The following is a 14,890-nucleotide window of genomic DNA, read 5'->3' as shown; positions in this document are numbered from 1 at the left end:
ACTTCACTATCATTGTATTTTGGAAAAGAACAAAGCCTATTGTTACGCGAGCAATATATATGATCTTCTGAAGATATTGACTTTCTCCTTGATCAACGCGTTTATGCATATCAATATATATATATATATATATATATATATATATAGCTGCAGATAACGTTTTAAATTAGATGGCCGAAACGCATGCCAAGTTCAATCAATAATGTTTCAAGAAATGTTTTTTTTTTTTTTTTTATCTTAATTTTAATTTTTTTTAATCACACATGTCGATGTAACAAATTATAAATTATTGTTGATAATTTTTTTTAACCATATGTCTCTTTTATTTTTGGTATCAAAACAAATTAAAATTCTCAGATAACTTTAGACAGCTTAAGGTAAAATATTTTCAAGAGCAAATTAATCAATGATAATGATTTTTTTAATATATTTTTAAGTAAATTGGTTAGATGGGGAAGTCTTTTCAAACCTTTTCATAAAGAGTAGTGCAGTTTGGATAATGAGTTGAGTTAAGATGAATTGAGATAAAAGTTGAATAAAATATTATTTTTTAGTATTATTATTTTTTTAAAAATTACAAAAATTGAATTATTTATTATATTTTGTGTAAAAATTTAAAAAAATTGTAATTATAAGATGAAATTAGATATGATGAAACACTTTCACAATCCAAACAGGACCTAAAAATAAAAGGGAAAATAAATATATATGTTCCACGTACACACAACCTCATGATCATGCATGTGTGATATTTGGATTTGCATAGAAATATATTTCATCTTATGACCAAATATGTCTATATTTGCATGTGGGTAGGTTTGTACCATTTTTTTTTTAAGCAAATAACAATTACAAGGTACGTAGTAGTGCTTGAAACAATTAATGTGGGGATATATTGGGAATCTTTACACCATAAGCCATGGATATATATATATATATATAGATATGGTGAAAACCTTTTCACCAGATCATTCATGCGCATTAGAATTCACATCACTACGAACAACTAAAGAGATATGTTCCAATCAAAATTGTCTTTTAGGGACGAGTGGATCGCTTGAATGGTGGAAATAATCTGCTAATCTTGTTGGTTTTATGGATTTTAGAGAGTCTTGTAAATGATCTGTGAATATCCTTATAATGGGATGACATGGGAATTCGTCATAGCATCATAGCATTTCCATCCCACTTTATTCTTTTTTAGAAGAACTTGAAGCATAAACAAATTAACATAATCATTTAATGTTGTGTAAAATATCTATATATATATATTATTTAATTCACAAATTATGTTTATCTATATATAAATTTTACCTAATATATATGATTACGAATAAACGAGTTTCGTGATTTAAATGGATATGGCTATTATTTTTTAAACCTCCACCCAACTTGGGTTTATATGGTAATTAATGTATGAGCTTTGATATATTTTGTTCACTTTCCTTTCGCATAAACACTTGTTAACCTAAAAGAATGAAGTCTTCCTCTAAATGCTAGAAAGATGGCCGGAAAATATATATATATATATATATATATATATATATATATATAAATAAGGAAATATGGTCATCCAATATATTTTTAAGTAAGATTAATTATTGAAATGAAATGACAAAGAATAATATATTATTTATAGTATGTTTTTACAGAAGAGATTATATGAATTGAGATTAAAATTAAAAGTTAAATAAAATATTATTATAATATATTTTTTTAATTTTATTTTTATTTTTAAATTTAAAAAAATTAAATTATATATTTTATTTTATGTAAAAGTTATAAAAAAATATAATAAAAAATTATAAAAACAAACGAAGCGGTCTTCAATGTAATCTTCAATGGCAGTCGTTCATTGACCAGCCTTGCATAAAACCACACATTGTCAGCCACCACGAATCACCCACTCAAAAATAAAAATAAATAATATAATAAAATAAATAAATTCCAAAAAAAAAAAAATGAAGAAAGGCTGAGGCTCAAGTATGTAAATTAAACGAAAAATGATAAACATACGGTATTTTTTATAATCTTTTATATAATAATATTTTATAAAAATACTTTTATTTTAAAACATATATCGTAAAATGTAGTGTAAACTATGAAGTGTCTGTCTACCATTACTCAAATTGGACAGACAAGAGAGAGGAGGACACTGAAAACGTGAATCACTAAAGTCTAAAGTGGGAATTTGGGGAAGGGGATGATCCTACGGAGGGTAAGAGGAATGAAGCAAGAAGACGAATCTGGGCCGTCAGTGGAGGAAAAGGATGGGTCCCAGAGGGTGTCGATGGGACGTGACGTGACCACTGTTTACTTTTTAATTATAATTTTTAATTTTTAATTTGTCGCTGTCACTCGTACGGTGGAGAAACGGCACACGCAATTAATTTCCCCACGCGTCTAATACAAGAAGAAGCCGGTGTGTGGCAGAAGCTGTAATTTTTACCGACTTCAAAAACTAATACGAGAAAGTGGATAATATGTCGCTTTCTTTCTCAATTCTGTACCTTCGACTAATGCTAATGTTAAATTTTGACTGCTACGAGATTTTCGCGATAAAATAGAAAAACTTTGTTGACGGCATCTCTTTTTTCATATCCTTCTTATTATTTTACAAGTTTATTAAGATGTTATATATTTATCATTATTACTATTCGTTATATCAACTAAACTAGTGTTATGTATGTATATGCATTAGTTTATCCGTTAGAAAAATAGACACAATATTAAAGTTTCATTTATTTTATAAATAAAATGAGATGAAAATTAAAAGTTGAATAAAATATTATTATAATATATTTTTTTTAAAAAATCTATTCATCTTTTTTTTTTCTTATCATCCCATAATATAGTATTAAATGATAGGTTCACAAGTAAAACATAATAAATAATTTTCAATCATCTAATGCCACATCATAAAATGATGAGAGAATGATGAGAAAAATGATGATAAGTAGCATTACTCATTTTTTTAATATCATTTTTGTTTTGATATTTAAAGTCGCATTTTTTATTTTATTTTGTATGAGAATTTAAAAAAATTATAATAATTAGATGATATGTGACACCTACCCACTAATCAAGCCAGAATGAGATAAGTTGAGAATTTCTGTGAAAATGAACAAGACATGTTTGTATAAAGTCAAAAATTCTAGGCGATATCATTAAATATTATAATAATAATATCTTTTTTAAAATAATATTTTTTCTCTTTTTAGTCTCATTCATCAATAAGACTACATATACAGTCTCCACTTAAGATTACAAATAAAATTTCTGTTGAAAGATATATCCTCCATCCATAATCAATTATATATAGCAGTGGAGAAATAAACAGGAGTCACCTCGTCAAAAGTTAACAGCCATATATATATATAGCAACTGCCATGGAATTTCAACAAGTGGTACTCATCATCAATTGCATGCAAATCTTCCCATCTTAGCATGTGAACGGATATGATCACGTTAGAAGTTGAAACATCCATGTCCAAAGAAAGAAGAAGAAAGTACTGATCAGCAGATCCAGCTGTATTATTTCTGAAAGTTGGCCATGGCATAGCACAATCACATGTTTGCATGGATATTTTCTTAATTTTCGTGGTAGATAGAGATCATCAGAAAATAAGGGCACGATATTTGTTCTAGAGATGTAATTACTAGCTAGTCGTCTCTTATCATTTTCAAGTCACACTCAACAAAATTAACATCATCCACCTATCATCATCATCATCATCCACCAGTTTTTGGGTTATGATCCAAAGCTTATAAATCATGTCTACTGCAATTATATATATATATATGGTAACTATGGAAAAAGCTTTCATGGCCGGCCTGGTTTCTAAACCAGTCCCGATCTAATTGAACGAGATATAACTAGCTTGTTCATTACGTCGAAGCTCGACGTCACTTCATTTTATTTCTAAAATTTTCTAAAATTTTTTACCGAAATTAAGAATTTAGAGTACGAAATTAGAAGCCATACATGTGATAACAAATCATTGGTGATGCAGTTAATTAAGTGGTCTCTTATGAAAAAACTTATGGGAATTTTATGCATCGATCCGAATATAATTTCATTATGTATTTTGAACAAGAACATGTGTGACAAGTATTGCATGCAATAAAAGATGGTACGTTGTCTTCTATAGTTTAATTTATCATTATATATATATAAATAAATAAATAAATAAAAAGTTCACGAAAGATCACGAGATCGAAGGAATATATTTAGAATCCAATCAATTAAGCACCCAAACCTCAATAACACCCAAATCTAGGATTCTAACGAGTCAAAAAATGAGCATGATCATCCTTTTTCTTTTTTGAAAAAGCCAAATTGGCCAAAATTCTTGGAACCGTAATCAAATCTTTTTTTTAGTGACAACCAGTCGTTGGGCAGGAATATTTCAGAGGATCGAAGATAGCTTATGATTCTTCTGAAATGATCATCAACCCATCAATTACATTACAAAGGTTAAATAGATCAGAGAATATTATATATTATTTATATCTATATAATTATTTTATTCTCCAATCATTCATTGTGTAAATCACACAATCTAATTTAAATTTTAAAATTTAACTTTTAAATTAAATTAAATTATATAAATATTTTAATAAATATAATTACACTCGCTTGAGAATATAATTTTATATAATATAATTAAAATAGACAGCTGGGATACTCCCATGATGCACTTTGGAAGACGATAGAATTTTGAGAAGGAATTAATTAAAGAACCCGAGATAGAGAGAGCAGCAAATCAATCTCAATGGTTAGGAATTGTAGCTGAAAACAAAAAAGTACTTAAAAAAGTGGGAGCTACATATATATATATATATATATATATATAATATGATGAGACAATAGTACCGTCCCGTCCCTTTCAAGCCCTATCATTCAAGCAATATTTGATCTCCAATTAATGAAAACAGAATTTATTTCCATCAAAGATGCATTAAATTAAAACAGAATTAAAAGAAGATCATCATGATCAGGTGCATCTAATCCTTCAAAATGTCTATTCTATGTCAGATATTAATAATTACATGTTAATGACTTATTTTTATGTGCTTAATTATATCTCTAACTCGAATAAGAATTACTCTAAGAGAACCTTAATTCAAAAAAATAAAAAATAAAAAAGAAAGAGGAGAAGATCAGAAAAAACAAAAATATCAATAAAAAAAATGTTAAACTGATCAAGAATGGTAAAACACAAGATCATGTACATGTATTAAGGGTCATGATGTGATTATCTTTAATTTTTTAATTTTTTTTTTTAAAAGAACTCCTTTGAAGAACCGGATGCCTAATGATCTTCAAGCTATTCCCACAATTATTCCTTTACATGTTCTTGTCCGATTTTATATATTTTTTATTTTTTTTATTCTCAAGTAATATTAATAGATTAAAAGTAGTATAACATGTTTCGTGCAGAGAAAGAGATTAATAATTAATGTTATTAATTCTCTAATCCAATGGTCAAAAGCTCATTAGGTACCATTATACATCGTTCCTGATCTGAGAATATTTTGACTAAATTCTGTTTTTTTTTTTTTTTCCACACTATATTCAGGAATGAATATTGGAAAACTTTGACTGTATATATATATACAGTTAATGGAGCACAAAAACCGTGGACGAAAGAAAACGACGGATTCTAAAAGAAATATAAATAAATAATAAATAATAATTTATAGATATGATGATCATTATTCATGACTATGTTCTTCTGATGATCTCGTGCCGACATTAAGGATTAAAACATGGATATGGAAATGAATATTAATTACCACCACCACTTATAACGTCCCAACTGTTCCATCTTTTTAACAGTAGTACCGTTGGTTTTGTTGGATACAAAACCAAACAACGAGTCAAGTCCGGTTTAATTAGATGGATCCATTTGATTAGCAGTTTAAAATAATCATTATTAATTTTGTTTATATTTTTTTATGAGGAATGAATATTAGAAATTACTCATTTGTATATTCAATCAAAATATCATATATATGAATTAATTAGATAATATCGATAACAATTATTTAAAATATAATTCTCATTCATTTATTAAAAGATAATCAAATGACATTCATTTGAATCAAAGTTTATATATATATATATATATATATATATAAACAATTTCTTGAATCAAAATTATTATATATAACACCAAAAAAAAAATGAAAAAAAAAACACCGACCCATGTGATCATCGGAGGGTAGACGACCAAACTGAATCATGATCTAAATCACCCACTCGAGGGCCAGAAAATGAAGACTTCTATCCATATTTTTTTTTTCTCAAAAATCAATAAATTGTTCAAAAAAATAATGGATTGAGAATGAAATGGAACATCGATCAATGGGTCCCATGAGTTCACCATATGACCTGTTTCATGTATGGGCCAATGTTACAAATTGAAGGAAGATGTCCTTGGCTGGCCAACTTGTTAATCCTCCAAAGTAGATCATAACCCAACAACTAGTGGGTCCTTTACTACAATGATTGATGATGAAATTATACAGCATAGGATTTTTTTTTTTTTTTTTCCATTTTTTCTTTGGCTACAAATCTATCTAAGTTTTAAAGTGATAAATATTTCGACCTAAGATATTGTTCTTTGTGAGGTCCATCGAATTAATATAAAAGAGACATCAAAACCTAGCATATATATCTACATACATGTACATTGACATTTAGATATTATTGAATCATACATATATATCTACTCTATATGTTATAATAAGTGGCTATCTAACTGTGAATGATAACTTTTATTATTTTTCCGTTAATTTTTCTTATTTTACTAAACGACCCTTAAAACTTTTGACCATTTGACATATAACTTCCTTGTAGAATTTAATAAAGGATCTTGTTTTATCAAAAAGTTTTTAAGATCCTTTATCATTTAACGTGTAGCTCATTTGTATAATTTAATGAATGTAATTATTATTAATATTAATATTGAATATTATTAATTTGATTATAATATAATTACTAATATTTTAATTAGTAGAACTATATAATGTGATAAAAATAAAAATTTTAAAAATTATTAAATTAATAATATTTTATTATTATATAGAGAGTAAATAGATAATCTAATATAGATGCAGACCAATGCTCATACTTTGCTAAAGTTTAGATTTTTTTTAATCTTGATTTTTTATCTTTCTTTAACCTTGTATTTTTTTTTTCTAGACAAATAAGCTACTGATTTTTTTATTTTTTTTCACCCTCGGGCTAACGCACTTGAGACCGCTCCCGTGTGTGTGTGTATGTTTATATATATATATATATATATATATATATATATATATATGTTGATTGGAGAACAAATTACACAAACAAAAGAGTAGTTCATGTGAAGTTTAATTTATGAGCAGCGCCTCGGTGCACGCAGCATGTTGCATGGGGGAGGGATCAGGTACTTAATTTCTCCTACCTGATGCATGCATGCATGCATGCAGTTTTACATTCTTCATGCATGGGATTCATGATTTGTTCTAATTCCCACTAAATGAACATGACCAACATAGCTATATATAAAAAGCCATTTGTCTTTTATATTTTGATCAGGCTAGCTTTCATTTTTTTAATCACGGATTAACTCCAACATGTATAGATAAATAGGGATTGCACGTGCTCACAGGCATACCAACTTTCTGTATGATACTTCATGGAGCCAAAAAAAAAAAAAAAAAAGGAGTTTGTACGTGAATAGGTGCATTAATTGTACCTCGAGTGTTATTTTCTAATTAATTTTGAGAGAGCCTAAAGTTTCAAATTCTTAAATAATCATTATTCTCTTGTACATGAGTATTCGAGCTCGAAGTGACATTAGGCGCTCCATTTGCTTATGAATTTACAATCATTTCATAAATATTTAGTCTACGATGGATGAGATTTTATAAATTTAAATTTACCAAACTTACACGTTATATAATAACGATTATTTTTATAAAATTTTTGTATAAATTTAACATTTTTTTAATAATGTAATTTATGTTTTAATATAAAACACGAGACTTGCATGAAAATAAAATTCCTTTAAGTTTATTTCGAATATTAAGAATATCTGAGATTATTTATAAATAATAATAAAATAATATAAATTATCTCACTACAATTGTGTTCATAAACAAAGGTTAAAGGCCATAATTCATTTCATCTTATATAATTATTATAATTTTATTAAATTCAATACAAAATATAATTAATTTTTTAATTTTTTATAAATTTTAAAATAAAAATTATATTATAAATTTATATTATAATAATAATTTTTTTAATTTTTAACTTTTAATTTTTAATTTTTAATTTTTATCTAATCTAATTTAATCTCATTTCATATATATATATATATATATATATATATATATATATATAAAGAGATGCTAACAAACGATACCAAAGTAACCGCATAACTCATGGCGGTTCCAAAGGCAACACAGCTGATATAGCCTCGGTTTGGGATTGATTATTATAAATTTTTTTAATTTTTATATAAAATATAATAAATAATTTAATTTTTTTAAATTTTAAAATAATAATATTAAAAATAATTTTCATTTAAATCATCTATAAATCGAGACTGTAAACGACCGACAAAATGCTTCAAGACATGATCGTTACTAGCATTTTTATTTAATTTATTTTGAAAAAGAAAAACAAAAAAAAAAATCATAAATTGCTGGCATTAGATTATCAGGTCATATTGAAACGTAGCTGTACAAAAATTGACAAGACGGAGTGTGAGTGTGGGGGGAAGAAAATTGGTCAAAATAAGGCACTCTTTTTCAAGGAAGTCGGCCAATTCATGTATTCCCCCCCCATTCTTCAAGAGAATTATCACCGACCAGTTCCATCCAATCCATGGCAATTTATGTAATTCACAAAAAATACAAGGGGCAAAACAAAAAAACATGTAATTATTATTATTATTTTTAAATAAATAAATAAATAAGTAGGGAGAGAGGGAGGGGTGGAAATAAATAGAGGGTGGGTGGAATATAATGTCATTCCACCACCCAATATCAAGAGAGGCACTTTTTTAGTACTTCTGCAGTGAATCATCAACAGCTAGCCTTTCATTTTCCAACCATCTCTCTCTCTCTCTCTCATATTTTCTCGGTCCACTTTCTCTTGCTTTCTTTCCCATTTGTATTTATTTATTTATTAAATAATTAAATAATTTCTATTTTGATTGTCAGATCTTTCTTTTCTCGGAGAGGAGAGAGAGAATGGAAAAGCGAGAGATGTCAAAAAAGCAACAGCTCACCTCATAGATTTGTGGGACCCATGCAATTTCTCCATCTAGATTTCGTCGTCCCCTTTTTGACGGGACAGGCGGGTTATTATAGCGTAGGGGCCTTCTCGACCTTCGAGCCTTGGCTTCATTCCCCTTCCCCCCTCACCGCACACTCTTTCAACCGGCTCGGCTCATTCACCGCCGCACGGCTCATCAAAATACTTTACTCCGTATGATTAAAATCATATCGATTTATAAATTTTTTTTTATATCTATAACAATTTTCTTGATATAATACCTATAAATCTTATAAAAAATTAATTCTAGCTAAAAAATTTGTTAAAAAATTTATTTTTTATTAGTGAGATCTGCTTATTTATAAAAATTTTAAATGAATTTTGTCTATTTTTAAAACTTATTTCTTATATTACTCTTTAAAAAATAACGTGATTCTATATAATAGATTTAATAGATTATATAAAATTATGTTAATTTGTGATTTTTTTAATGTAATTTTTTTATATATAAACAGTACATCTCTTCGTAAAAATTTTCTTTTAATTATTAAGAAAAAATGAAAAAAAAAGATTTATGGTTTTTGATAAACTAATGCACATGGGGTGTGACACGAGACATTTATTGAGAAAAAGATAGGAACAGAGACGAGAAGGAAGGAAAATATTTTGAAATCAATGGTTTCCTTTTCACATTAAAATCAGATGATTATTATTGCATAAAATTCGTTGATCAGCCCAATGGTTGATTTAAATGATACTATATATATATATATATATATGCTTTTGAATCTTGGGATCTCAAGTTTGAATATCCAACAATATTAATGATGCTCGAACTTATATGGTTTGGTTGCTAATTATATGGTTTGGGATCTCAAGTTTGAACTCAACATGACCTAATGCATATAAAAACCCAAATGGCCATTAATCCACCCTTGGGGGTTTGTTGGAGCAATTTGAAGCTAGCTAGCTAGGTGAGTAATAAATTAACTTGAGCAAGAGACTTTTGGCCGTGGCTCAAACTCGAAAGCATATGAGAATAATCGAACCAAACCAAAAACCAACTAGATGGTCATTGCATGCTTTGTCAGCATGGTGAGCTGAACATGCAGTAACCGCACTCATGGCTCTGCAATGACAAAGCTGAGAACCAGACATTATCGAACGAGAGAACATTACTTTGCACACGCACACCCACACCCACAAACAAAAATGTATAGCATGATGATATATACATAGAGATCAGTGGACGTTTTGATCTTGGCATTAAGCATGCAGGTGATAGCTAGCTAGGGATCGAATCTGCTTTTATTTATTTCCCGCGCCCCTGACCCCTTTTTCTTCTTCCTTTCAATGATCAGGAGAAAACGCATGCATGCTTTATTGCATCTGAGGTGGTTGGCCCATTTATGAAAAAAATATCCTAAGATCAGCCAACGGCCATTTGTACGTCTTTTCCAAAGTGACTCCTTAATAATCAATGCATGTGTATCGAAGCTGCAGCTGCAAGCTTCCTTGCTACGAGTACTATTCCTCTTGACCTAATTACTCTCCTTATTAACTACTTCACAACACAGGAATTGACATTCGACACAGCTAGCTAGGGTGTGTACGTACGTCTTGTACATGTTACAGCTAGGCTTGAACTATCCAACACCAAAATCGTAGTTCTTGGGAACCCTAGAATGGATCATTGGGAAAACCCTAACTAACTTAATTTAAGGGTTAATTATATTTTATTTTTTAAAATTTTTATTTAATTTATAATATGATTCTAAAATTAATAATTATATTAAAGTAGACTATTCAACTTTTAAAACTTCTCAATCTTCCCTTCCGTCTACCAACAGTGTCAAATATAATGAAATTTCACTGCGCGTACTGTTAATGTGCATAACATTCATTGTAAGGATATAATTTTCATATAATTTATTATCATTAGCCATATAAAATATAAAATAATATATGTTATCAATTAATAATAAATCATAAATAATTAAATAATTTTTTTTATTAATTTATATATGATTAATGAATATCAAATAATTTCATTGTGTACATAAATTATTCATAATTACTTGCAACTTAGGTATAAAATAATTTTATATAAGGTTAATGATTAATGATTTATTATTAATTGATAGCATATATTATTTTATATTTTATATATAGTCAATGATAATAAATTAGATAAAAATTATATATTTATAGTGATTTTTTATTAGATTTGACGTTGTAAATTGAGTGAAAGTACGTACGAGTGAGTAGAGTGTAATTAACCCTTAATTTAAGGAAAAAGAACACGTTTGTTTAGTTTAATTTGATGAGCGCGTTGCTTATATATATGTTCATGATATGAATATTATTACTGTTTAACATCATCTCCATTTTTCCCACTCCTAAGAATCAAATTAAACTCTCATACATATATATAATATATATCAAGTCATGACAAGAATAATCATGATTGGTTAACAAATCACTATTTCGGGGGATTTTTTCTCTTTGGCTGAGCAACTGAAGATTGAAAAGGTATATAATATGTAGCTGGGCATGCGGCTGAAAATAGGGAGACTATAATTAATGATTGATTTCAGCCCCAAAGAAAAACTGCTGCATGCACATGAATTGCACGCTGAATTAAGTACTGTTTTGCAATAGATTTCATATTACTTATTAGGGGTACCCTAATTTGAAAGCAATTTTGATAAGCAATTGCGTGTACGTCTTAATAATTAAGCTAGCTAGCTAGTTTTGTTACGAAAGATAGTCGAGATTTTCGGCGTAGATAAGTAAGCATACTGATAAATATATATTCCTAAAACATTGACAACCACATCATGCAGTAGTAGTACTACTTGATCAGCTGCTGATCTCTCTCATATAATATGTATATATAATCCTAATCCCAGAACAAGGCTAACAACCAAGATTTTCTTTGTATTAAAAAGAGGAACATGGATTAAGAGCAATACGACATTAAACGGAGGGACAACATGAGCATGATAGAAACTTGATAAGTGTGGAGCCCATCTGTGTTAATCATGTTAGTATGCAGCATGAACATGAGTATAATTAATGACAGGGAGGAGGAGAGGAGGGCCACTAATCATGATTATTTATATCAAAAAGTGTTTAGTCATTAATGTCTCTTCTGACATACCAAAGAGCATAACAATATTTGCTATGCTAGAGACACAAACAAGGAATCAAACATGTTGACCAGATGTTTAGCCATTAATGTTTTCCCCCCTTTTGCTTGCCTTTTTTTTTTCTTTCCTTTTGGGTGTGTGGGGAGGGGGGCAAGCATAGCAAGAAAGCAAAAGACATGAGCAGAGCTTAAATCTGTCCTTGATCATGTTCTGGGTGACATACAATCTCCAACAAAACCACAACACATTTAGCAAAAATAGTTTGTTTTCAGTTGTTATGTTTCCTTGGCTGCCACCCTCATGATCTTTAATCATTTCTTTATCATCTGGGTTAGTGGAAATAAAAGAACCTCAAACTCCACTAATGACTAACCAAATTATGTTTCCAAGTCAAATCTCTGTCATTTATATTAATTATCTAATTTATTTTTCAAATCTCTAATCTCTCTCTTTCTTCTATGTGCCCCTTGGACCTATTTAATTTAGGGTTTGTTTGGATTCGCAAGTCATCTCAACTCATCTCACTACTATTCATTACTATTCAGCAACTTTAACTCACAAATCTCACTACTATTCACAACTCATCTCATTACTATTTATAATCCATCTCAACTCATCTCAACTCATCTCAAGTCATCTTCGATTCCAAACATCTCCAAATGTACATGAGTATGCAGAGAAGGCATTTCTTAACCACCAAGCTTGTTTTTTTTTTTTTCCCTATAATTATATTAAATGCTGCAAATAAAGATAAAATAAAAAAAGGAAGAAGAAAAATAAAAGATTTTTCCATAACTTTTGGGGGATTATTAATGCAAGCTGCTGTTAATTAAATTAAAACATGTAAATCTCCAACGCTCTATATATGTTGGGATGTGTGATTTTGAAGAAAGAACCTAAGCATGCATTATGAACGGGACCACTTCTAAAGCACATCAAAGTAGGTGGACAAAGCACGGTTTTGTTTAAATAATTAATCCTAGGCATTTATTTATTTGTTAATCTAATATTGCTGATCACCCTTTAGAGAATAACGATCGAGTATTAATAATTTATACATAGTGATAATCTAATAAATACATGTATATATAAATACTATATATGATAATCTAATATATTGATCATATAAAGCACTTTTTTAAGATCTTGCAAAGGCATCAATTAGATAGTGTAGGCCATAGGGAATAAGTTAAGGCAGATGCATGGGAGGAGAGGGACATCTCTGGACTTTTAATTAATTAGCCATATACTTAATTCGATATATACATATTTTTTAGAAAAAATATGGTACTGTAAGTCAATAAAAGCCAAAAAGAAATTAACTATGCTAATTTTCAAAAGGCAAATCTGGCTTAGATAGGAAAAATCATGCACACTCAACGCCAAAATCTTGCCCTAATCTAATTCTTTGCATGGGATTCTCTCATGACTTTGGCAACCAACTTTAAATTTATTACCATAATTCTTAATAATTAATCTCTTCCTCTGTTTCAGTGTTTGGTATGCCTCTAAACAAGGAAAAAAAAATATTTATAACTGATTATTTACGACGATAATGACTATTTGCAATGCAAACAAACTCATTTTAACAGGAAATAATCATTTTTACAGGAAATAGCTTATCACAAATAAACAGTTTTTTTTGTAGTGATTATGGATGCAAATTACTTCAAATTATTTAGCACCTGCATGCAAACCTAGTACTTGTAAAGAACTAGATTTGGGAGATGACTGGAACATAATTTCGAACCTGAAAGTATTGAACATTGGCCAAGACACGCATGAAACATTGGCTTGTGTGTGTGTGTGTGGGTGTGTGGGGTTCCTAGTTTTAATATAACCAAAAGAATTTAAAAATATTGTATGTAAATCATTTTCCGTATTTAGCCGTCAAGACTCCATTATGATTCATTAGTTACTTTCAATTCAAGCGGCTATGCAAGTTGCTATCAAGCCAAGTCAATACACTATTTAATATCCATGGAGTAGATAAATCAATTGGATAATATCAAACACGAAACCTATGATCAATGACTACATTGACTAGAACCTTTTTTTTTTTTTTCAAAAAAATGAAAAAGAAGAACAAACAAACATCAACAAACGTTTAAATTATTAGCCTAATTTCGGCTTTGCAAGAATGTTTGAGAAAATGGTCGACATTGATATATATTAAAAAATATAAGAGGGTATATTAAGAAATATCAGTTAGTGTAGTTTGTAAATTGTTCTTGTCATTGTGTCAGATCAGATATCTGGAATCAGATCTTGCTTTCTTAAAGCATTAAACTTGGGTATATAATGTGATAGAATAAAAGACCGAACCATTGAAAAGTATATTAGGCTTCTAGCACATGGGCTTTATTTAAGGTCACGTTTAACATTCAAGGTCTAGAATCTAGTCGGAAGAACCCAGCCCACATGAGTCAGTTCACATATCATCTTTGAACAAAACTACTAC

This window comes from Juglans regia, chromosome 3, assembly GCF_001411555.2.
Source record: "Juglans regia cultivar Chandler chromosome 3, Walnut 2.0, whole genome shotgun sequence".
NCBI lineage: Eukaryota > Viridiplantae > Streptophyta > Magnoliopsida > Fagales > Juglandaceae > Juglans > Juglans regia.
Note: the sequence above shows the minus strand (reverse complement) of the source record.